The 25,487-nt window shown below is 39.3% G+C and overlaps 1 pseudogene; it reads right to left on the bottom strand.

Annotated features, from left to right (window-relative positions):
* Positions 1-25,487, bottom strand: LOC122123301 (annotated as a pseudogene).

The raw sequence follows: 25,487 nt of genomic DNA, 5'->3' as shown, positions 1-25,487 counted from the left end.
TCACCGTTCAAGATGCTTTAACTCGCCTGTAAAATTCTTGTCTGAGGCTTCTCTTATCCGTGGATCTGCACCTTGCTCCAGCATTACAATCAATTTAGGTTTAGGAACATAGAGCCCTGTGATTAAGAAATAGTGGAGAATTATTGATCTTGCTGGGTCATCATTAACGTAAGGTCGCAGACATCCTGTTCACGAGGTTGCTCCTAAATCTGGTTTCTCAATTGTTTTGGGGGCGGGGGTTGATGGGTCCGGTTGTGGGCCTGAACTCTGGGCCTGGGCGCTGTTCAGCTGATCTTCAGCTCAAGACTAGCACTGTGTCACATGAGCCATAACGCCAATTGCGGCTTTTTTTATTTTCTGATTATGTGGTGCTGAGGAATCAAACACAGGGCTTCATGCATGGAAGGCAATTCCTCTACCACTGAGCCACCTTCCAAGCCCATGGTTTCTCAATTCTTAACAGCTCCATGGTGGAGTAGCATCCAGCTTTGGGTTTATTTTGCCAACTCTGTGGCTTGAACTCAGCAGTTTTGCTAAAAGCTAGCACTCTACTAGTTTGTGTCTTGGCTACATTTCTAGTTTTTGAATGGTTAATTGGAGATAAGAGTTTCATGGTCATTTTTCTACAGTTGCTGGTTTCAAACTGAAACCTTCAGATGTCAGCCTCCGGAGTATCTAGGATTTGTAGCTTGAAGCACTAATCCCTGTATCAGGTTGGGCTTACAAATACACACTTTCCAGAGCATACTGTCATTAGTAATGTATGTTCTATTCTGGACTGTAGATCCACCTATAATAATTACCCAAGTCTGGGAAGTCAGTCTCCTGTTAGTGGATTATAGCTTAGAACTTTTGTCCAACTACTGATTTGCCTTCTTAAAGAAGGAGAATAAAATTAGCTCTTGAGTTACATATAATGAAGTTGAAGTTTCCCTTAGAAAAAACTGACACTTCCCATGGCCTGGAATCCTTTTTTTTCTTCAGAAAATGTAATGGTCCAAAGGCTTACACCTACATTTAGGAGGTGAGATCAGAAGAGGCAGGCTTGAAACCAACCTGGGCACAGAAAAACAGAATATACCCCAAAACAAAAGTGAAAATAGAATTGTAGCTCAAGCACTAGTGTGAAAGACAAACAACAACAAGCTCTCAGACTCAAATTTGACTGGCTTTTATACTAGCAGTATTTTACCTGGGAATGGACTGGAATCTTCTCCCTAAATAGCATAAATAGTCTAATGTCTACTAAAATAAAAGCACTTGATCTTCCAAGTAAAAATAACCTTTGCTCACCCAAGGACAGGAGATTGCTATAGGTCTCCAGCATTACATCTCTATGAAGGGTCCTCTGACCAGGATCCAGATCCTGCCACTCCTTCCAGGTGAAGTACACAGCCACATCATCAAATGACATCAGCTTCTGTAATGGCACATTTCCATCAAGAAATTAGACCTGGGTTATGAGAATTCCAACCTGGAATTTTATTATGCTGCAGGTATGCTTTTGACTTACATAAAATGTTTGCAGCTAGCTTTGTTATTTATTCACTGGGAGAATTAAATACCAAACTAGAAATATTTGACAATACATAAACCGGGTCATTAAAATACACAGATTTGCAGGGCGCTGGTGGCTTATGCCTGTAATCCTAGCTATTCAGGAGGCTGAGGTCTGAGGATCAAGGTTCAAGGCCAGCCTAGGCAGGAAAGTCCATGAGACACTTATCTCCAATAAACCACCAGAAAATGAAAGTAGCACTGTTACTCAAGTGGTAGCACTCACCTTGACCTGAATAGCTGAGGGAAAACAAAACAAACAGACCCAGAATTCAAGCCCCAAGACCAATCAAAAATTACAGTTTCTATAATGTATGCAAACACATTTCTGCTGCTAGCAGTAGAGACAAGATAAAAACTCTAAGGAGACAATAATCTGGCATGATAACATTAAGTCTAAGGAGGTGTCTGAAAAATTATATTATCATTTTTGATAAAATTTCAGTACATACCAGGGTAAAAATGAATTAAAAAAATATTTTTCCTGCATTTACACATACTGCTTCACCATAAATCCTATTTAGACCTTCTATTAACAAGTACTCTCAAAAGCAAGCAGCACCCATTCAGGATATCACATGGAATACAGAACATAGAACATTGCTAGATATGAAAAGCAATGTCCATATGAATATTAAAAAAAAACAGTAACAGTACCCCAGAAAGTAACTAATGATGGATTAGGCCCTTATAAGATTTAATTGAGTTCCCACATAAAAATATGCCTGGTTTACCATGTTTGGTTTAAATACTAAATATTGAAATGTGGTCATAAATACCCTGATATTTCCTTCCTATATAAAAAAGAACTGCTACCATGAAATTTTGTAAACTTTGCCTACATTCTATAATACAAAATATAGGTGCATGGAAAAAAATGTTCCTTGAGAAGGTTTTCATTTTAATAGGCCTTCATGGAAGGTGAAGGCCAATATAGAGAGGCTCAAGGAACATTCAAGATGACAAAAATGATAAATATGACCAAATGTTCAAATGTATTACATATTCCTGAGTTGTTTCTCCAGTAGATCTCTAAGGATATATTTTCACTTCTGTTAGTTAATAGTGAAATTCCTCAGAGATCAAAATCAATTAGTGAGCAAACATCTGTGAGATTTTGGGACAAGTGATATTTCTAATAGAGAACATCTCAACACTGTATTATTTTTTTTCAACACTAGTTCCAATCTTATACTGGCAGTGAATTAAAATATTCAAAAGTAGTGGGAAGGAAAAACAAAACTGAATACCACATCAAATGAAGTTAGACCAACACAAAATCAGGAGAAAACAGATTTTCTTGTAGTGTACCAATTGATAGAAGGAAGTACTTTTCTGTAGGGAACTCTGAAGTTGAGCTGAAGGGGGAAAGGTTTGAGAGGTTGGAATTCCAGCCTGACAGCATTGAGAGAACTAAGAGCTGGCGGCAGATGGCTTAAAGAGAATTCTGGAGAGGGTTAAGAGACTGGAGTACAGGTCTTTTCCTTACTGTTGGAAAGATAGCATCTGAAACTGAGGTGCTATTGACCTTGAAGGCTAGGTAAGGTGAACTCCATGTCTGGATTTTCTCTGGGCAAGAGTCTTCTGTCTCAGGAGAATAAGGAAACATGTTTTCCTCACAACCTGTTGTGGCTCTGATTGTACTATTAACATAGATACTTCATTTTTGCATGCTATTAATGGTAATCTTCCCTGTGTGCACTCAAGGAACTATGCTTGCTTGCTGTTGCCCAGGGACAAAGTGCCAGAGAGCATTCAGAACCCTGGTTGCCTCTAAGTCTATCTGTTTATGTTTTTGTGTTTCTCTAATTTTTGTTTGTGGAATCCTGTAGAACTCTCTAGGCAACAATTTTCCTATACTACGGGTAAGAAAAATGTCAATCCTAAGAGCCATATCAGCAATGTAAAACTGATCACTAAGAAAATATTGTTCCAGATAGATCATTTGAAGAAAAGAAACAACTGAGACACATATGGAGGAAAGAGGGAATGAAAAGAGAAAAAAAATATTAGAAAGATAGATACGAAGAGAGAGAAAGAGAAAAATAACCAACACTAGCGGGTAGAAAATCAAAAATAGAGAGAGAAAATAGAGGAAAGAAATCTTGTGAGAATACTTTAGAGAACAAACAGGAATTTGTAGAAAGACCATAAAGCTTAGCAACAAATACAGGCAAAGTTTCAAGTAAGACCAAGACCATGAAGCAGTCCAAGAACTATATATGGAGAGTAATTTAAGTACATATAGGTTAATCATTCCTTAAGAACATACAAACGTGTGTATGACCACACTATTTCAGCAATTCCAGGAAAATTTCATTGAGATAGTTTAATGTTACTCATGAGGATGTGATCTGGTGGCAATCTATCCTTCACTTTCCCTGAGAAGTAACCTGCTTGGTGTCATTACATCACATAACAGATGTGACTACATTTTATGACAAGATGAAACCTAGACATTCTGAAGCCAATCTGAATTCAACTTAGAAAAAATATAACCATTTAATCTGCTAAACCTACAAGCAATCTTTACCTACTAATTTACAAGCCATCTTTACCTGATTTATTAATATGTTCCTGAGGCTGAATCTGTGTGGTTGGTATTGTTTTTAATTCTTGGACACCTTTAGGTTCATATAATGGAATGGAAAACAAATGAAAAATAAAAAAATCATCTCACCAGAGATCCATTCATTCTGTCTTGCTGCTGACAATGAGCAGAAAATTCTGGAAGCATGGCTGGGATATAAGGTATATGACCCATTCAGTAATGAATTTGTGAGATTTGGGGCCCAGGATTTCCTCTTGCAAACATGATACCTGGGCTGGAAAACCATAAAGCCTTCTTTTTTTAAATGTATATTTATTTTTCATTGTGAAATCGTAAAGCCTTCTTATAAGAGAAGAATCTTTAATGTCTCAAGCAGAGCATGAAAGTGTCCAATAAACACAAATCCAGCCCATTTCATGATAGATAGATATTATTAAACCAACTAATTTCTATGTTTATATACACACTAAATTGAAAAAATTAATGTTCCCACTGAAATTATTGAATAATTGAAAGCAAAAACATATCATATTTCCACTAAAAGTAGTTATTACTGAATATACTTCAGGATGTATGAACTGCTTTTTTAATGCAAAAGTATCCTAGGAATCCATTCGATTTTGAGTTCTACCTCATTCATTTACATATTGAAACACCATGGAAAACATGTATGATGTAACTCAGTAGTTTTCACCCAAAATTAGAGAGAAAAATGTATTCAAAATATATTTCTTATGTTATACTATTTCAATAATGGGTGTCAAATGGCACATTTCACTCTAACCATTGCACACATATACAATGATTAGCAATTTGCCATTTAACCGCTTTGGTCAAAGGGACATGAGTAAAGATGAGGTAAACCCAGGTTTGAAAAGTCCCTAACGTTCATTTCCCTAAACAGTCATGCGAAGAACCTTGGCCATCCAAAAGATAAAGATACAACATAAAATAATCGATATAGACGTGACACAACTGAAGATAAGTAACACCTACAAAGCATACAACCTTGAGTAAGACATATTACCTCAAGTTTTCTTCTGTGATTTTTCTTTTTAGGACACATGTCCCAGACCAACACTTTCTGTACTACCAGGCAAAACCAAGCCTTTAGAGCTACCATTAGCAAATCCATAGATGGCACATTTAATGTAAGTTTGCATGATTACATACTAAAAATAACAGTGTTAACAGGCTGAATAAATTAGCAAGAAGAGGATTAGGGATTAATACATGAATAGATAGTTTGAGTCATAACAATTACCCCACCATCCCAAACCACAGCCTCAGGTACCCTCTCATAACTATGCTCTGGCTTATTCCTCAATCCAGCTCATCACGACTCCTAGAAATTGGTTTAAATCTTGCAACAACACAAAGTGATTGAGAGTGGTGTAGGAAAGAGTATCACCTGAATCTGGTGCTCAGGGAAGGAGCAACTATTTTTGCATAAGGCAAAGGAAGCTAGCAACATCTTCCCCTTCCTGTGCTTTTCTGCTTCTTCCAATTAGGGCTTCTCAGAATTGACAAGGTCTCTCCACTTAGGATGGAGATTCCTATTCATAGGGTGCTCTGCTTCAAACATTGCTAGGCTTCATTCCTAAAAATACAGGACCAGCCACTCACTACTCCAATATCCCATGTACAACTGTCTCTAGATACAGGGTCGAATACAAACACGTGTGAACTAAAGCCAGGAGATTAAAACTCAAGCCAAACAGATTAAAATATCTCTATTAGAAAAAACACCGGAGACCCAAATTCAACTTCAATGTAAGAGTTGAGGCACACACGTCACAATTTCACTAGAATTCTCCCTGTACTCCTGTTACACCTGGGCAAAGCAAATAAAGTCACGTGTGTTAATAGAAGAATCCCTTGGTCTTGGAGGACAAATGCACAGCTCTTGGGCTCTCCTCATCTGCAGAATCACCCAGCTTGCTCTCAGATATTTGGGAACCAGGTTCTTCCACCTCAGGGCCCAGAGCCTAATGACAGCACAAACTCCTGAACCTCAAGCAAATTATCAACTCCAGACTGCAGATAAGTGTGGAAGGGGCAGAAGGAACTTTAACTGAAGTGTAATGCTCTCCCTTTGAGCTGAGGAGCTCAGGAATGGTTCTTGCAGGCCCAGAGTTTAAGCCCCACCAACGACCAAACAGAAACAGAAAAAGGGAAAGGAATACGTGGAGGGGAGACTCCCGCAGCAATCGCACAGTTCCTACCTGACATCAGTTCCAAAGCCTGAGATTCCTTCAAGTTACAGCTCCCAAGCTCCACTGCACAGAGCTGGGCGCTGGCCTGGTGGCTGCCACCAAAAGTCCAAACTTCACTTCAGGGCACTTCGAGCAGCAAGGCAAAGGGAAAGAACCCAGAAGAAGCCTACTTAAAATGCCCATGGTGGGCGGGGAGACGCATGCGCAAAAGGATCTTCTGCCCCACCTCCACCCTCCAAAACAACAAAAACAACCCAGGACTTTCAAAGAAAATGTCCTTCTTGGAGACTACAATTCCCACAATGCTCGGCACCATCCTGGTCACAAGAGTGCATGGATGTATTGGGATTTTTCTCTCCCTGCTGTAGGAGCTAAGTTGAATTTTACTTGAAAAACAATATTTCCTTCCTGAAACCAGCCACAAAATGTAAATATATGGGGACAAGTGGATAAATTGACTGTTTGGTTCTTTGTTCTAATAATGAAATTGAGTTTATGTGACTGTGTTGCTCATACATTCCTTTTTGTTCCATTCCTGTGTTCTGCTGAATGTAAATTATATCTCTGTTTTGTCTTAAATTGTTTAATACCTCTCCTCTCATCTTTCAAAAGTACTCACAGACACTCAACTTATACCGGGTCAATTCCCATTGCTGTAACGTACACAAAGGCTTAGAATAGGAAGATTGATAGTGGATATGCAGTATAATCCTTGTGTTGATTTGCCTTTCGAAAAAATCTATCAATTAATTTTCCAGAAAATCCCCAATTCTATCTATTAAATCAAAAGGAGTTTTAGTTTGTTTCTGAAGTTTGCTTTTCATATAAGGGTGTTATTATTGTTGTTTTTGCTATTGGTCCTGTGGCTTGAACTCAGAGCTTGTGCACTATCTGTGAGCATGTGCTGTGCTCTATTTGCGTGTCTTTAATAATGTCTTCAGGTAAATAGTGAAAAGTTTCCTCCCAGGGAATCTTCAGTACATGGCACATTACCCTGATTTTCCTACAAAGAGAGTGATTTGGGGGTCAGAATGAATGCAGGTGTGTAGAAGAGTGAAGTTTAGGGTAGGTCTATGTTGATGTGAAGCTTAATCACTTGCAAACCAGTCTGATTTTGTCTTCTCATTTTTGCATATGAAAATCTCTTTAATATTCTTACCTCCTCTCTGAAACTAAAAGTTCCTCTCACTAGTTTTAGGCTACATATCTAAGGGACCTCAGACTTGTCTTCTCAGACCTTATCCATTAAGCTATGGAATAAATATTTTGTCTCCTGCCATAGTCTCATCAGAGCACAAGCACGACTTCTGTGGGCCAATGGGATGATAATTAAGCAGACAGAGAGAGGGATGATGGCACAATTCTGCTGTGTCTCTCAAATACTTGTGTAATATTGGTCTAAGCCCACTCTGCCAAAAAGGGCAAACAGCACACTTCTTTCCTCACTCTATTTCAATCTAGCTTTTCCACCAAAGCCTCCCTTCACTTAAAGCCCCAGGCGAATCAGCTAGAACACACACTTCCTCAAACCATAAAGGGCAAGGACTTGCAGTCCTGAGGGTGGGAGTCATTGGCCCTGAAGCCTTTGCTCACATTTTGCCTGCTCCTGCAGTCACCCCAGGATCTGCAAGTCTCTCTCTCTCTCATAATCAGAGATCCTATACTTGTCTCCTAAAACTTATTGTGATTTTTGGGTGATCCTTTACATACAACATAATTGGGATGGATTGGATTGGAAACTTTCTTACCTGATTTTATTTCTCCAGTATATGGGTTTTGCATGTCTGTTTTGTGGAGCTGAACTATTCCTCATGAAAAATGGGAATCAAAGTGCATATTTGGATTATAGACTTCAACTTAGAAGCACCACGGATAATATAAAGAAAACCTAATTTTATTCTGTAAAAGTAAATTCCTAAGAGGCAAAGAGAAAAGGATCAGGAAAAAGTGGAGTGCTTCGAACACTACCTGTGAAGTGTAGTTTTCATTTTTCAAGTCTATATTTCTGATGCATTTATTTATACTTTTATCCTTTTTTTGTTTGTTGTTCGGTCATGGCACTTGTACTCTGAGCCTGGGAACCATCACTGAGCTCAAGTGCTCGACTATGTGAGACACAACACACTTCTGGATTTTTAGTGGTCACTGGAGATAAGTGTCTCACACATGTTGCTGGCCTGTCTGACATTGAATTGGGATTCTCAGTTTCAGCCTATTGAAAAGTGAGGATTACAGACATGAGGCTTCAGCACCCAGCTTACATTTCTTGTGTTTTATGTCCCAACCCTGGGGCTTGAACTCAGTGCATGGATACTGCCACTGAACTTCTTTTGCTCAAGACTAGCACCCTACTACATGAGCCACATTTCCACATTCTGCTTTTTCTCTGTATGTGGTACTGAGGACTTGAACCCAGGGCTTCATGCGTGCTAGGTAAGCATACTACCACTGCTGGGGCCAGCCACAACTCCAGCAGTGCTCCAGAAGAACAAGGGGATGATAATGGAAGAGACAGAGACAAGACCAATGATGAATTTCTCTTTATTCCAGCAATGACCTTAGCTATAGACATTTTCTCTAAGTGCACAATGCTTGGATCACATTGGTCTAGGACCCAATGTGCCAGCAAGTGCAGATCATATGCATCCTTCCTCATTCTAGTTCAACCTTTGTCCACCAAATTTCTACAGGTAAGCCCGCAGGGCCAGAAGTAATAGGAAAACACCCTCCTAAGAATAGGGCAGTGGTTGTGGAGATTTTGCTCACACCTTGCCAGCTCCTGGCACCTCTGGGTCTCGAATTTCTCTCCTTTATCATTTTGTAAATTGAGCAAGTGTCTATCAGCCTGAACCTTGAAAAAGCAGCAGATCATATATCTCAGGAAGAATGGAAGAAAAAGGCATACAAAAAGAAGGAAGAGCAAAAGGCGTAAGAAATAGCAAAAGGTGTGTTATTATCCAGGTTGAATCCCTGCAGGTAATGGAGAAGTGATGCAGCTAATTCTGGGAGTGTGCTACCTATAGGGTGCAGTGACCAATATCAGATATCTGACCCTGAAGCTGCATAATGTCTAAGCTTAAATTATCAAAGGACCAGATTCCTCAAATATGTCACTGGATAGTGGTGCAAGTCATATTTCCATCATATTTAAGAAAGATAACGCAGATGTACTGACCATTAGCATGACACATCATTTTTAACCACATCATTAGCAGGTCCACCTGATTATCAGCATACATCACTGCTGTTTCCAAATCATAAAACTTATCATAATCTTTTTATCTACTCCACCTGCATCCCAGGGCACCAGAAATTTATCAAGCTAAAGAATTAACATGTTATGCTGTATATATGGTTTGCATGAGGTTCACAGCAGAAGCAGTAGCACTAGCAAGAAGAGTTGGGGTACAATAAGGTTGGCAACCAATATTCCCAAAAATTGGCAGCAATGGCTAAGAGCCCTCTAAAGCTCAATAGCAAAAAGAGACCCAAACTTAATCTACCATTATTGTTCTATGAACTGAACAGGCAACATAAGTTAAGGTAATTGAATAGTAATCCCAGAGGATTTATAAGGTTAGTGAAAATACAATTGTTCCTGCAAGAGGCATGAAACACCACTCCACCCTTGAAAACAATACGCAGCTCAACTACCAGCCTGTACAGATACATAACACAAGCTTGCACTGTAAGTGATCAAAGAATCATGAAACAAAACAGGTCTCTGAAGCAGAGGTATGGAATCGAAACAGGTATTCATGCAAATAGGCCTCAAGGCAGCATCCAGTCTACAATGTCAGGGTGAGCTTGTCCACACAGACTGACAAACATGAGGTCCAGTAAGTTACCACTGATCACATCACTCCTCTGAGACCAGTCCTTCGGTGAATATTGGGAAGATCCTAACACCAGAACAGCGGACAAGAAGTGAAGTCCACAGGCCCTCCATGGTGGTGGATCATCACCAACAATGGAATCTCTAGGAATACTGGAACCCAAGTGGGGTGCACCACATCTCCTGACATATGAATTGTACAAGTGTTTTGCATAAACTCACACTTTTTCCATTCATACACCTTTTCTTCCAGAGGAATTCAGAGCCATAATCTATCCCTGAGTACCTTACCATACTTGCACCTTCTACCTCAGGATCTACAACACTCAATAATTGAGATCAATGCAATAAGAGGATATATTTGTATAAGAAATAGTCAGACAAGTCTGTGAGCAATGGACAATTCAAAAATAATGTAGGAAGTAAATTCTATTTATACTAGCACAATAAACATAATACTTAGAAATGAATGTTTGAAAAATGTAACCTTGAACAATGAACACTATGGGACACAGCTAATCTAGGAAGCAGCCAATTTTACCTGATTCTTATCTCCTTGCCTCTCAGGAACTTACTTTTAACTTTTACAGAAAGAAAGAATTCTTTTTGCTTCATATTTTATAGGTGCTCCAATGTTGCCGTCTATACATCCAAATGTGCCTCATGATCTGCACTTTTATGAGGAATAGCTCAGGTCCACTAAAAGAGGCATGGAGAACCTATGCACTGGAGGACTGAATATCAGGCATGAATATTTCCTACACAAGCCTTCCCAGTCATGATGTGGGGAAAGAATCATCAACAATCACAATAAACCCTTAAGAGACAGCTTAGGATGTTTGATATGAGGGAGAGAGGCAAAAGGTTTTTTCCACAGTGTAATGCATACAGTCTGGGAAGACAAGTCTGAGGACCCCTAGATATGTAGCCTACAGTTGCTGCCAGAAACTTCTAGGAACAGAGAAGAGGTAGAAAATCAAAACAAAACAGGGTATGCAAAACAGAAAAGTAAAAACAGACTGGTTTGGGGCAAGTAATCAAGCTTCACATGAACATAGACCTACCCTAAACACTACCTCCACCCACATTCAACCTAATCTTCCTAGACAACCATTTTTTCAAGTCTTGGGAAGGAGTACCATTTTCTAAAAAACCCAGTGCCCATGCTCTGAGTTCAAGCCACAGGACCAACAACAAAACCAGGGAAAAAAACTTTTTAAGGGAAGGAAAACTTCAGACACAAATAACCAAAAACTCCTTGAAATTTCATAGATGGAATTTGGGAGTTTCTGGGGAAGTAATGAGGAGAGTTTGACAAATCAATTTAATTCAAAGATTATAAAGTATGGCTACCTTAAAATCCTGCTATCTTATTTCAGTATATATATGTTAGAGCAGGGGGAAATGATCCCAGAATCAATCGGTTAAATGTCTGTAAATACCTGATTGTGTGACTTGAACTCTGGGCCTGATCACTATCCCTGATCCCTTCAGATCAAGGTGAGTTCTACACCAATTGAGCAACAAGGCCACTTCCATTTTTCTGGTGGTTTAATGGAGAGAAAGCTCATGAACTTTCCTGCCCGAGCTGGCTTTGGACCAGCATCCTCAGATCTCAGCCTCTTGAGTTCCTAGGATTACAGGCATGAGCCACTGGCACACAGCTACAAATACGTTTTTAATGTGAGAGGGGAGATATTCAAAATTTTAAGGCAAAAGGGACATAATTTAAATGGACCAGAACATACATTTTTAACAATAATAACAACAAAAACATGGAGTCTCATAACCTCAATTACATTAATAGAACTAAGAATTAGAAGGCCAAATTATCTAAAGCTCCTAATACATTTCTTTCTTTTGGTTGATCTCACAAAGTTTCAGGAGGTAAACTGATTTTTCAAGGAGGAACTCAGCTTAGTTCCCGTAGATGGGAGAGAAAGTTCCCCATGCATCCATGCACACTTAGGACCAAGTGTCTGGCACCAGTGAAAACCCTGTAGCAGGCCCATGTCCCCTAGGTGAATGAATTGCATTATGGGAATTGTAGTTTCTATCAGGACACAGATCATTTGAAAGTGTGTTGAGGGAAAGGGGAGAAAAGAGGCCAAAGCCTCCTTGCTCACTGTTGGTGTTTTCAGTTTGCAAATTCGGGTTTCTTTCCTTTTGTCTTGCTGCTGGAAGTGCTCTTAAGTACAGCTTTGCACTCCATAGTCAGAGACAAGAGGTAGAAGCCCAACTTGTCTTCTTGGGAAGTATAACTTGAAGCCATCTGAGGATCCTAGGGAGAGTCCTTCCCCAGTCTGGGTTTGATGATATTTTATGGGCTCATAGGTTTGTGCTGCCATTAGCATTTGTTCCTCTGGGTACCAGAAACTGGCTCACAAACCTCTGGTCCTCTAGACAAGGAGAGTCAGGAGTTGTGTGCTTATACTCCTGAACCTAGAGATTCTGGTACTCCCCCATGTGACTTTATAAACTTGCTTTTTGTGAATTGAAGCCAATGAATCTTAAACATTCCTTGAAAATGTCTTATATAAACATATTCATCCCCTTTTGACCCTCTGCACTTCCTATGGCTTTTGAAACTTTCAAAATGTTGCTGGCACAGATATACTCCACTTTATGTGTCTGTTCTGACACACTACAATTTCTCCACTAATATAATTGGCCTATAATCCATCGCTTAAAATAATAGAGTCTGTCGGGGCAAGTGATACAGTGGTAGAGTGCTTGCCTGCGTAAATAAGGCCCACGTTTTATTCCTCAGAACCACATAGGTAGAAAAAGCTTGCAGTGCACTGTGGCTCAAGTGGTAGAGTGCTAGCTTTGAGTTTAGGAGCTGAGGAACAGTTCTCCAGGCTCAGAGTTTAGGCCCCATGTCTGACCAAAAAAAAAATGAGAGACTTCCTGATTATGTGTTCCTAATCAATTGATAAAATAGAATTTGAATAAAATACAATGCCCTAGATAGGTGTGTGCTTGTCCTGATTCTTGAACTCAACGTCTGGAAAATGATCATGAAATTATTTGGTTCAATGATAATGTTGTACCACATAAGCCACATCTCAACATCTAGCTACTTTGGCTACTTTATTGGAGATAAGTGTCTCAGATGTTCTTTTACCCATGGATTTATTTTGTGATCCTTGTAGGGATCCTTCATGTGTATCCCAGGGGACCACAAGCAGGCACAGGAGAAAGATTATTATAAAGTTTACTAGAAGGACCATATTTCCCAGGAGACAGAGCACATGCATCTGTCTTTCTTCAGGTAGTCACAGGAGCTGGGGAGCAGGAAGTTAGGTAGGTGCATGCTCAGGTAGGTGTGGGTAGAGCGAGGGAGTGGTAAGCAGTATGGAGGTAACTCTAGGTCTGGAAGGAGCTCAGGTCTGGGTGGAGCTGAGGAGCAAAAGTGGGGATACAAACTTTCCTCAGCTCTCAGCCTTCTAAGTAGCAAAGATTACAGCCATTAGACATGAGAGCCCAGTTACAATGTCCTCTTTTAAATTCAGATTATATCCTAAAAAATAATATGAAATAGAAAACTTGAAAAATTTTAAGGCAAGATATTCAGTCGCTAATGTGGATGAGGACAGTCCAAATCCCAAAACAAACAGAAAATTCGCCACCTTGAAATTTGTAACACTCCTCATCTTAAGTATTGTGAATGTGAACACTAAGCCCATAATAAATTCTCTTTAAGTTTTTCAAAGTAAGAAAATATTCTTGTGAATTAGAAAAACCCAGTACTAATGTGCAAACACTGCTTTTAAAGGATTCATATTGTCTTTCTATCAAAAACACCTTACCGAAGTAAACAGAATTGATTTTCTTCTTTGTGAATATAACTGCAAAGTTCATGCATTTTATATTAACAACTACCATTGTGGGTAAGTGTAAGAAAAACCAGAATGCTGGATAAAAGAATTTCCTGTGTAATCAACCAACAAGTATAAGCAAAAGCACATACCTATATAAGTTGTTTCTCTTTAATTTTATGGATCTACATTTGTAGTGTATTTTCTGTTAATATTGTTTAGTAACACATAAGACTTCACTCTTCTGTGGATTTGTCTTTAGTGGAGACTTTAATGCTCTACATGATTCAGGAATGTTTCTTCTCCCATACGAAGGCTTTATGCTTTACCAGTCCAAGTATCATGTTCTGACCAGAAACTTCAAGGGTAAAATCACACAGGTTCTTTTCTGACTCTCATATGACATCTCTCCAAGCCATGGTTCCAGAATCTTTACTCACTGTCAACAGCAAGAAAGGATCTCTGATGAGATTCTTTTATTTCTCACTCTGTTTGACATTCCATGTTATGAACCTAACTGTGTCCAAGTTTGAAAAACAGAAAAAAAACAGATTCAGCTTTAGGAACATGTTTCTAAAAAAGCTAAAGATGGCTTGTAGATTTAGCAGATGATCAAATCTTGGCTTCTAAGTTAAGTTCAGATTTGCTTTAGTTTGCTTCTCATTTTTTACTTTAAGCACAATGTTGCCTCACTTTTTTGTGATTCAATGACACCTAGAAGGTAAGTTCTCATGGAAGGTAAAGGTTGCCTAGAATCTTATCAGACATCACATCCACAAAAATAACATGAGACTATCCTAATGAAGTTTTAATGGATTTGCTGAAAAAGTGTGGTCAAACATAATTTTAACTGCTGTACAGGACTGAGTGTGTTATAAGTAGTTCAATTAATCTCTGTTAATACTCTTGGACTTCTTTGTGGTATTTGTCTTTCTTGAAACTTAGCCCCTATTTGATGGTATTTATAGAAATCTTTGTTTTTCTCTAAGTTATGTACAAGTGTAGAAGTGCTGGACCATATTTCTATGTAATTCTATATTCAGTTCTTTTTAGGACTTTTTGTCCCATCTTTGATAGTTTTACATACCTGAGAGAAATGCACAAGTTCACATTATTGTCACATCTTTCCTAGCTTTTGTTAGACTTTGGAAGGATTTTGTTGTTTTGTTTAAAACTATGGCCACACTAACATGTATGAAATGGTTATTTTATTGTACTTTTGATTGGAATTTTTCTCATGACTATTGCTACTACTTTTATATTTTAATCTTCACAATAAATTTTTTTAAGAATGCAAAAACAAGAGAAACACAGAGTAAGTTCTCCAGTGGATGTAGGTAGCAGTTGGTGCAGGGACGGAGAGCAGACATGGTAAAGGAGAGGAATATGGTTTGATAAAAGTGTATTTGTGTATGTGTGTCTATGTGTGTGTTTGTGTGTTGTGTTTATCAATGAAACTTGCTGACATTAGGTTTTTTGTTTTCTTTTGCTCATTTCATCTTGTTTTTGTTGTTCTTGTTTGACATTCCTGGGGCTAGAACTCAGGGCTTGAAAACTGTTCCTGAAATTCATTATGCTGAAGGCTACAACTCTACCATTTGAGCTACAGCACCAGTGCTTCTAGGGGTATTTGGGGGCTGTTGTTGTTTATTAGGTACTGAAATATCAAACATAGTATTCCATGCCTGCTAGGCAAGTACTTTATCACTAACACACATTGCCAGCCCCAACCACACTTTTTTAAGAAAGGAGGCAGCCTGGGAGTGTGGCTCAGTGGTAGAGTGCTTGCCTTGCATACATGAGGCACTGGGTTCCATTCCTCAGCACCACATCAGCAGAAAATTCATTGTGACTTATCACCAATGAAATGCCAGAAAACTAGAAGTGACATTCTGGCTGGAAGTGGTAGCATGCCAGCCTTTAGTAAAAAGCATAGGGAATATGCCAGGCCCTCCCTGAGTTCAAACCCCACAGCTAACAATTGAAAGAATAAAGAAACAATCCCAAACAAAAACCTAATTACTTGCTCATTGCCTTTGTTCTAATTTTCTTTGTAGTTGTAACTGAATACTTCCTGTCACTCCATTTTCTACTTTCTTCCTTTCAATTTGAGGGGTTGAACCTTCAGACTTGCACATGGAAAGTGGATCCTACATAGCAACCTATTCTTTCTTCTTTTAACATAAAATGTCTGCTTATAGGACAGGGAAGGTAGCTAAGTGGTAGAGTGTTTGCATCGCATGAATGAGGAGATAGGTTCTATTCCTCAGATTTTCATACACCAATAAAGCCAGAAGTTGTGCTGTGGCTCAAGTGGTAGAGTGCTACCCTTGAGCAAAAGCAGCTCAAGGACAGCACCTGTCCCCTGAGTTCAAGCCTAAAGACCGCAAAACAAAAAGTCTGCTTATTTAAATTAGTCAATATTCCTCTGGAATTTAAACGACAAACTTAAAAGTGACATAAGTTCACTTTCAATAGTATTGTCCTCCTTTCCAGAGAGTTCAGGGACAGCACACAGAAGAGACCCTAGGCCTCTGCTGTCATTGATAAACTAGCTGTTGTACAACATTAAGCATCAACACATACATTTCTATTCTTATTATTTTGAACACAATGGGATTTGTAAGGGTTGGTAAAAATAAGTGAAGGAAACCCTTCCTTTTCACCTATTTGTTGTGATAGTAATGGATCTATTTTGCTGTGCACTCAAGTCCCACACTTGTCATTGAAGTTCTCTCTGAACTACTTTTCAATTTCTTTTCTTCTTAGGGCACACACATTCACACACATCCTGAAGAATTTTTACTAGGTCATCTAGCAATGTTTTACTACCAATTCTCTAGTCCACAAGTAATTGTATCATCTACATAGGACAAGACTATTACATTAGGCCACTGACTTCTCTGACAGGTCCCTGTGTCAACAGTCAGCACTGCAGGAAACACGTGTGCAACTTGGCTCATGCTGCAGGTGCCATGCTGTGCTGGTGGTGGACTGATGGGTAGCACACACCCTGCTCTGGGCTTCTCACTCCTGTCCCAAGGGACTTGCCAGGTTTGCCTATTGCATGAAGACTTTGGCACTGCCCTCCTCTCCTCAGCTGGCTCCTTACCAAACTTTTCTTTCCTGTACCTTTCATTTTGAGTTCTGGCATAGACCAATCTTATCGTTCAAATATATTGGTATTCTGGGACCTTAAATCATCACTACTTGATACTTCTTTTCTTATGATACTGTTTCAAGTATACTGCAATATTTGGCCACATTTTATATGTTGAGATCTCTCTTTGAAGGTCTCATTCTGCACTTTACAGACTTGGACCACATTGTCCTGCATAGCATCTTGAACCTCTACAAGGACTTATGAACTAGTCAGAAACATAAAGGTATGTGCATGTGGATTCACTTGACAAAAGAAACCAAAATATTCGTACAATCTATCATTACGCTGGCTTATAAGATATTTCAATATCAACCTCAATTGAGGACAATGACTATACACTATCGAGGACTTTAGGCTTAAACAAGAATGGTAACTTTTCTGCACGAGGGCCAAAAACCCATTTTCCAGAATATCTTCCCTGGCCCTGGAGTTCTTTCTACTCAGGGCCCGGGTACTGTCCCTGAGCTTTGGTAATAAAGGAACAAAAGTGTTGACAGTCTATCAACTTCATTCACAGCATTACTTGTGGGAAATTTGGTGATAATTGGCCATAACACTTTTACAGCTATTCCTACCTAGTTTGCCTTTCAATTGTGATCTTTAAACCTCATGCTCTTGAGCAAGTACGAATCCCGATGTGAAGCACCAGTGCCCTGTTAGATCTTAATTACTTGATCCAAACAGGACTCATGGTGTCCACATAACAGGATATATAATTCATAACATCATATAGCCATATGCAAAGGTCCTTTTGCAATCACTTGGTAAAGGTCTGTTTACCTATCATTGGGTAATCCACACCCAAATTCTTCCACTAAATATTTGGAAGAATGTATTGGTTACACGTACCTCATTATTGGTCCTCAGGTTGAATTTAGGGGCAAAAACTTGTGAGGCTTCCTTTACCTTCTATAGAAGATGACCATTTGTATCACTGATTTTTCACCGTAGGGTCTTGCTTCTCTGCCTGGACCTTTCCATACATTAATTTTATAATTACATATCAGAAGTAGTAAAAAGGTAGGTACATATACCCAGAGCCATGCTTTTATTGGCTAAGATACCATTTTCATGGAGCTTTTGCATGGGATGGCCTACAAAACTATCTAATTTCAGCTTCCTGAGTAGTTAGGATTCCACACATGAGGGAGTGTAATTGCTCATTTTTAATTGCTGGTCTGAAATTAAAAGAGGAAAGGGTACTTTACCAATTCAGTGAGCATTAAGTCCCTTTACTTCTGAATTCAAGGAAAGTGTTGGTCAAATGATAATAACAAAAATAATACAAAACATTAATAAAATATGTTATCATCAGGCATACTTTTAATGAACGTGGTATTTTGGTTCATAATTTGAGGTATATAACAGGCCTAGGTAGGACTCCAGTCTGTGAACCATCCTCAGAAAGCATACAGTTTGTAAACATGGGAGAATGAGCGATTTCCAAATGGATAGTGTGTATGTGTGTGTGTGTGTGTGTGTGTGTGTGTGTGTGTGTGTGTGTGTGTGTGGTACAAATAGGAAGGCCAAGGGCACAGGTGCCTCCCAATCCCATTTTTTTTACTAGGCCTCTGTAGATAAGCAGAAGGGTTTGCCTGGGAAGGTGGCTCAGTGTCAGAGCACTTGCCATGCATGCATGAGGTCCTGGGTTCAATTCCCCAGCACCACATAAGCAAAAAAAAAAAAAAAAGCTGGAAGTGGCACTGTGGCTCAAGTGGTAGAGTGCAAGCCTTGAGCTGAAGAGCTGAGGGACAGCACCTAGGCGCAGAGTTCAGGCCACAAGCCCGGACCCCCCACCCCAAAAAAGTAGAAGGGTGAACAGTGTGATGGAAGGCGTTAAGCGAGCAACTAGCTAAATCTTGCAATGTGAACTCCACTGTCCTTATCTTGTAAATGGAATCATAGGCAGGATTTAAGGATTCCTTTTTTTATTGTGAAAATACTGTGAAGAAGAGTTATTATTTTTGAACTATTGAAATAAATACTGAAATTGTTGAAGCCACAGGAAGCCTGAACTGAAGCACTGAAGGAAACCTCATGTTCCCAGAGACAGATTTCTTCAGAACAGCCCACAGGGCTAGCTTTTATGGAGGCCAAGATGAGAGAATCTCCTTTGAAGCCAGCTCTGGCTGGCTTCAACTCAGTTCCTGAGTTCAAAACCTCATATTGGCACAATAACGTTCCTTCATGAATGTGTGAAAGTATTGCTCTTCATGTAACCAAACAGCTCTAGACATATCTAGAATGACTGGCTTATATAGGATCTGGAGCCTTGGTCTTGGTTTATTAATTAAGCTCTTTCTGATGTAACAGAAATTGTTTCTAAATACCTGCAGGATATCTTTAATTACGTAACTATACAGTGGCATCGATCTTGGCTCTAGAAATTCTAAATTCAGGTCAACCTTTCTGTTTCTGTAAAAGAAGACACTATATTTGTTCAAAGCCACATTATGGTAGATGGAATACTGGAGTGGATTTCACAGCTAGCAGTCTGCAAGCAGCCTGTTCTAACAAAGACTTGCAGTCCACAAATACACTTAGACAGCTTGGAAATAGGACAGAAAGGGGGGGAGAGAATAAAAACAGCACCGAGAAACCAATCAGCACCAAGAAAGTGATGAATTGGGACACTAGATGACGAGAGACAAGCCAGGAGAAAGCACACAGGACATGATTACAGAGACATGTGGCATGGCATCTGGTGCCACTGCTGGTCCGGCCTAAATAGGGCCTAAGCAGGAGGCAGGTCTACAGGAAATTCCCAGTCCAGGCACTGGACTTTCAGATTGAGTAACATCAGCCAAATGCCCATGCCTGCTTACAGTTATCCAGCCACACCCATCAGTTGGGAGGTAAGTGATGGATGGGGCATTTCCTTCCCCCTGCATGAAAACAAGATGCCAGACCCCACCATCTACCATGTGGCCAATAGGGCACCAGCCACACCTGACCTCCTTACTTAATATTACTGTATTATTAAATCAGTTTATAAAATGTTACATCCTCTTTATCGTTTTGTAAACATTCAAATATTTGCTTTTTGTAAAAGCCATATTTCTTGAGCTCCACCTCTGAAACAATAATTCTCACATTCACCAAAAATTAAACATTCTTCTTTTGAATAGTTTATTTCTTCCTTCTTCCTCATTTCTTCCCTTCTTCTTTCCATCTCTCACTTCCCTACTCCTTCCTTCCTTCCTCTCAGGGTCTAGAAGTGATGGTGTAGCTCAAGTGGCAGATGGTTTTATTCCTTTGTTAACTTCAATTTTTGTGAGAGATTGATCAATATCTTTGTGTGCTTGATTATTTCGCTAATGTCATATCTACTTTGGCCCTCTATGAGATAACACAGGTGCGACACATCGTCCACACTGGTCTTTTATTATAGCTCACTCAGCAGAACAACTAAATGGGCTAAGAGTGAATCAATCACAAGTTTTTCATCACCAATGATTAATTAAAGAAAAGTGCAAGCACTGAAGACATTTTGGGGTTCTCCCCCAAGAGAAAATGCAGGGCTGCGAAGGTGGGTCAGTGGTAGAGCGCTGGCCTTGCATGCTCGAGGCCCTGGGTTCGATTCCTCAGCACCATATAAGCAAAAAGAAAAAAAAAGCCGGAAGTGGTGCTGTGGCTCAAGTGGTAGAACGCTAACCTTGAGCTGAAGAGCTGAGGGACAGCGCCCAGGCCCAGAGTTCAGGCCCCACGACCGGAACTCCCCCCCAAAAAATGCAGAGATTCTAGTCTTTATTAATCCATCATATTTTTTAAATATATATTTTATTGTAAAGATATTGTATCGATTGGTTATACCATTATATGAGTTAGGTCATTAATACATTTTCTATCAAGCATTGTTACCCCTCCAAGAAAGACTTTACTATTGTTATGACTTTTTCTAGAAAACCTTTCCAATTTTTCTACATATGATTTTTCTCCTCTTTGTGTGTGAGGGTGTATGGGTGTCTGTGTGTTTTGTGTGTTCTGTGATGAACCCTGAGCTGTGTCTTGTAGTTCGAGGACTCCATATCTGCTATATCATAAGGTCTGTATCCTGTATTGGTTCTGTATTGCAATTTCAATTTTCTTACAGATCAAAGACTTTCCCATTTGGTACAATCCTAAGTTATTTCATTTGTGTGAATCAACTTATGTGTGTTAAGCTGTCTTTCCACATTGGTCACATTCATAAGGTTTCTCTCCTTGTGTCTGTGATGGATGTTAAGTTGTGCCTTCCAGGTGAAAGAATTTCCATGCCTGCTACATACATAATATTTCTCTCTGGTTGGTTTTTTTCTGATGGACAGAAAGGTGTATGTTCTGCATGAAAGATTTTCTACATAGGTCACATTCATAAAATTTCTCTCCTGTGTGTGCTCTCTGGTGGATAGTAAGTTGTAGCTTCTGGCTGAAAATCTTTCCGCAAACATGACATTCATAAGGTTTCTTTCCTGTGTTTTTTCTGATGGACAGTGAGGTTTGACTTCCAGGTGAAAGTCATTCCATACAGGTTACATTCATAAGGTTTCCTTCCTGTGTGTATTATCTGATGGACATTGATGCTTGACTTCCAAGAGAAGGACTTTCCACACATGTTACATTCATAAGGTCTCTCTAATGTGTGTGTTTTCTGGTGAACAGTAAGGTTTCTTCTTTGGGTGAAAGACTTTCGACACAAGTTGCATTCATAAGTTTTCTCTCTGGTATGTGTTCTCTGATGGCGATTAAGATTTGATTTCTTGGTGAAAGATTTTCCACACATCTTACATTCATAAGGTTTCTCTCCTGTGTGTGTTCTCTGGTGCAGAGTAAGATATGCCTTGCAGGAGAAAGACTTTCCACAAATGTTACATTCAAAAGGTTTCTCTCTAGTATGTGTTCTCTGATGGAGATTAAGATTTGATTTCTTGGTGAAAGATTTTCCACACATCTTACATTCATAAGGTTTCTCTCCTGTGTGTGTTCTCTGGTGCAGAGTAAGGTATTCCTTGCAGGAGAAAAACTTTCCACAAATGTTACATTCAAAAGGTTTCTCTTTTGTGTGTGTTCTCTCGTGGCGAGTAAGGTTTGATTTCTCGGTGAAAGACTTTCGACACACGTTACATTCATAAGGTTTCTCTTTTGTGTGTGTTCTCTGGTGGTGAGTAAGCTTTGATTTCTCGGTGAAAGACTTTCGACACATGTTACATTCATAAGGTTTCTCTCCTGTGTGTGTTCTCTGGTGGAGAGTAAGCATCGATTTCTGGGTGAAAGATTTTCCACACTTGTTACATTCATAAGGTTTCTCTCCTGTGTGTGTTCTCTGGTGGAGAGTAAGATATGCCTTCCAGGAGAAAGACTTTCCACACATGTTACATTCATAAGGTTTCTCTCCTTTGTGTGTTCTCTGGTGGACAGTAAGGTAAGTCTTCCAGGTGAAAGACTTTCCACACATGTTACATTCATAAGGTTTCTCTCCTGTGTGTGTTCTCTGGTGGACAGTAAGGTATGTCTTCGAGGTGAAAGATTTTCCACACATGTTACATTCATAAGGTTTCTCTCCTGTGTGTGTTCTCTGGTGTCTAGTAAGATATTCCTTCCAGGAGAAAGACTTTCCACAAATGTTACATTCAAAAGGTTTCTCTTTTGTGTGTGTTCTCTGGTGAACAGTAAGCTTTGATTTCTGGATGGAAGACTTCCCACAAACGTTACATTCATAAGGTTTCTCTATAGTATGTGTTCTCTGGTGGACAGTAAGCTTTGATTTCTCAGTGAAAGACTTTCCACACTTGTTACATTCATAAGGTTTCTCTCCTGTGTGTGTTCTCTGGTGTCTAGTAAGATATGCCTTGCATATGAAAGATTTTCCACAAATGTTACATTGAAAAGGTTTCTCTTTTGTGTGTGTTCTCTGGTGGACAGTAAGCTTTGATTTCTGGGTGAAAGACTTTTGACACATGTTACATTCATAAGGTTTCTCTCCTGTGTGTTTTCTCTGAGGGACAACAGGGTGTTAATTCTCAGTGAAAGACTTTTCACACTGTTTACATTTGTCAACTACAGAAGACACATGAGTACTATATGCAGCACACATCTTACCAGGTTCACTGAAAATACCCATGCTCTGACAGCCAGTGACCTTTTCTATCCTCATCCCTAAGGAGTTCCCATTATTCTTAATCAGTTCTGACTTCTGTATGGAGCTCAAATGAAAACTTCTTATAAGTCTCACTTTTTCCTCCCCTTGGTTACTATACATGATTGCTACTTCAGAGAGATACTTATTGTTACTTTCCTGACAGGTGCTAATCACATCCTCCATTTGTGGGACATCTAAAATGAATAATAGAAAAATAAACAAAAACATAAATGAGATCCATATATTCCTTAATGTAAAGATATTTCCTCACATTCTGTTACAATATTTTGAAATATCAAAGCATTGCTTTTGCAGAATATATATATTTCTCTGCAATGTAGTAATTAAGAAAGTAGTACTGACATTTTACAATGGAAAATAATGTTTTTCTGTATTTCAGATTTTTATATTTTTCTCAAGAAAATATTTACTCAAGTTATTCATCTCTGTACTCTTAACGCTTCCATTCTGAATCTCCCTCTATGCCCAGCACCACAGATAAGAAATTGTCCTGATCCTATTTTCCTCCTACCTGCAAAACACTAGTTTAAAATGAGATCTCTTTACTACATTTCTTATTGTCTTTTTCTCTTTATGAATGACTTTTCTACAGACAAAGAGAAGTGCTAACATTAACTACACTGGAACATCAAATTCAGTTTGTCTCCACGAGAATTCTGGATTGACAATTCCTTGAGACAAAGGATCACCTAGTTGTCTTCCATACATGACTCAAGGGCACTAGGAATACTATTGCTCTTTACAGCTCAAGATAAACAGACCCACTGGGCTCTGGACCCAACATCACTATTCAAGATGCTTTAACTCACCTGTGAAATTCTCTTCTGAGTCTTCTCTCATCCATGGTTCTGCACCTTGCTCCAGCTTCACAATCAATATAGGTTTAGGAACACAGTGCCCTGTGAGTAAGAAATAGTCGAGAACTATTGCTCTTGCTGGGTCATCATTAATGTAATGTTGCAGACATCCTGTTCACTGGGTTGCTCCTAAATCTGGTTTCTCAATTGTTTTATTTTTTGGGGGGTGGGATCGGTTGTGGGGCCTGAACTCTGAGCCTAGGAGCTGTATCACACCTCCTAAACTCAAGGCTAGCACTCTACCATTTGAGCCACAATGCCAATTCTGGCTTTTTTTTTCTGCTTTTTTGGTGCTGAGGAATCGAACACAGGGCCGCAAGCATGCAAGGCACGGGCTCTACCACTGAGCCACCTTCCCAGTCCATGGTTTCTCAATTCTTAACAGCTCCATGGTGTACTTTCCCCCAGCTTTGGGTTTATTTTCCAAATGTGTGGCTTGGACTCAGCTCTTTTGCTCAAATCTAGCATTCTACTAGTTTGTGTCTTGGCTACATTTCTAGTTTTTGAATGGTTATTGGAGATAAGAGTCTCATGTTCATTTTTCTACAGTTGCTGGCTTTAAACCAAAATCCTCAGATTTCAGCCTACAGAGTATCTAGAATTCCAAGCTTGAAACAATGCAACCTATGTCAGGTTTGGCTTACAAATACACACTTTCACACTTTCACCTACTGATTTCCAGATCATGCTGACAGTAGTAATGTATATTCTATCTAGAGTGTAGATCCACCTATAATAATCACCCCAAGTCTGGAAAGTCAGTCTCCTATTAGTGGATCATAGTTTAGAACTTTTGTCCAACTACTGATTAGAAATCTTAAAGACTGAGAATAAAATTAGCTCATGAGTTACACATAATGAAGTTGAAGTTTCCCTTAGGAAGAAATGACACTTCCCATGGACTGTAATCTTTTTTTTTTAAAACAAAATGTAATGGTCCAAAGGCTTACATTTCTAACCCTACATTTAGGAGGTAAGATCAGAAGAGGCAGGCTTGAAACCAACCTGGGCATGGAAATTCAGAATATACCCCAAAACAAAAGCCAAAATAGAGTGGTGGCTCAAGCAGTAGTGTGAAAGGCAAACAACATCAAGCTCCCAGACCTGAATTTGCCTGGATTTTATACTAGCAGTTTTTTTACAAGGGAATGGACTGGAATCTTATACCTAAATATCATAGTCTAATGTCTACTAAAATAAAAGCACTTGATCTTCCAAGTAAAAATAACCTTTGCTCACCCAAGGACATGAGGTTGCTATAGGTCTCCAGCATTACATCTCTATGAAGGGTCCTCTGACCAGGATCCAGATCCTGCCACTCCTTCCAGGTAAAGTACACAGCCACATC

The sequence above is a fragment of the Dipodomys spectabilis genome, unplaced genomic scaffold, assembly GCF_019054845.1.
Source record: "Dipodomys spectabilis isolate Male_0828 unplaced genomic scaffold, ASM1905484v1 ptg000227l, whole genome shotgun sequence".
Taxonomy (NCBI): Eukaryota; Metazoa; Chordata; class Mammalia; order Rodentia; family Heteromyidae; genus Dipodomys; species Dipodomys spectabilis.
The sequence above is the reverse complement of the archived record's forward strand: the minus strand, read 5'-3'. Positions and strand labels throughout refer to the sequence as shown.